The following is a 1,104-nucleotide window of genomic DNA, read 5'->3' as shown; positions in this document are numbered from 1 at the left end:
AAACTTTTGTTTTTTTTTTTTTCCTATTTTATCACCTCCATCCAAAACAAGCCTGCCTTAATGATTGGTTTTAGTTTGGTAATTAGTAATTGGTATGACGAAAGTATATATGTTGAAGGAATTTTAAGGTCTTTGGCGTGAAGACTATGATGCCATTCAAAGCCAATAATGGAAAGTCCCATAAAAACAAAACTAAAGACCTCTATCTTATATGTGTTATTATGCATAAATGGAATAATGTTATATTAGTGCTATGTCACCCTAATTGGGATGACCCTATTAATCAATTAAGCATAGTCAATCATGTATATATTATTTATGATTTAAATGTATAGTGTGGAATCGTGATCAGCATGTTAATTGGATGTATCATCATATGAACTATAATTTTCAAAATCCAACTATAGTCAAGTAGGGACATATATATATATACTAATTAACTTAATAGTGATAAAGAAAAAAAAAAAAGGGTTTTGTGGTTTACTTAAGGATACTCTATAGTATATATAGTCGCATCTTGAACTCACAAATATGAACCTTTTAAATTGTGGTCTTAATTGAGTTACATGACTCACATAGCATTAATTAAGTTTCTTAATGTTTCATATAAAATTATTTGTAATATTAATTATGTAGGAGAGTATCAAAATTAGAATGATGTCATTAAACTACTCCTTCTAAAAGTTTAAATTATAGAAGAAGGTATATGGATGACTATAATTTTAACGAGTTTAATTTTGATCCGTTAAGAGTGTAAAATATTTTACATAGTCATGCAATTACATCCGTTTTTTTGGATAATCATTCACGCGGTCAATAAAAATAGTAGTTGTTTTTTATGATGCGGCGTTACGTGATTTGATGCATGTTATTTTACATTGACAGTGTATCAAAATTAAATTATAATTTTAATACATTCTCTCATGCAATTTTTTTTTTTGGATTTGTATGACTTTTTTGTATATATATTTTTCATTTTTTTATTGATCTTATGCTAATTTTTTTGGTCAACAATAATTACATTTTTTATCTTTTAGTTATAAAAGTTTCGATATCATATGATAAAATTATTTCTCAGAAAAAAATTTAAGTTATAGGAAGACG

This window comes from Arachis ipaensis, chromosome B07 (genome assembly GCF_000816755.2).
Source record: "Arachis ipaensis cultivar K30076 chromosome B07, Araip1.1, whole genome shotgun sequence".
Lineage (NCBI taxonomy): Eukaryota > Viridiplantae > Streptophyta > Magnoliopsida > Fabales > Fabaceae > Arachis > Arachis ipaensis.
Note: the sequence above shows the minus strand (reverse complement) of the source record.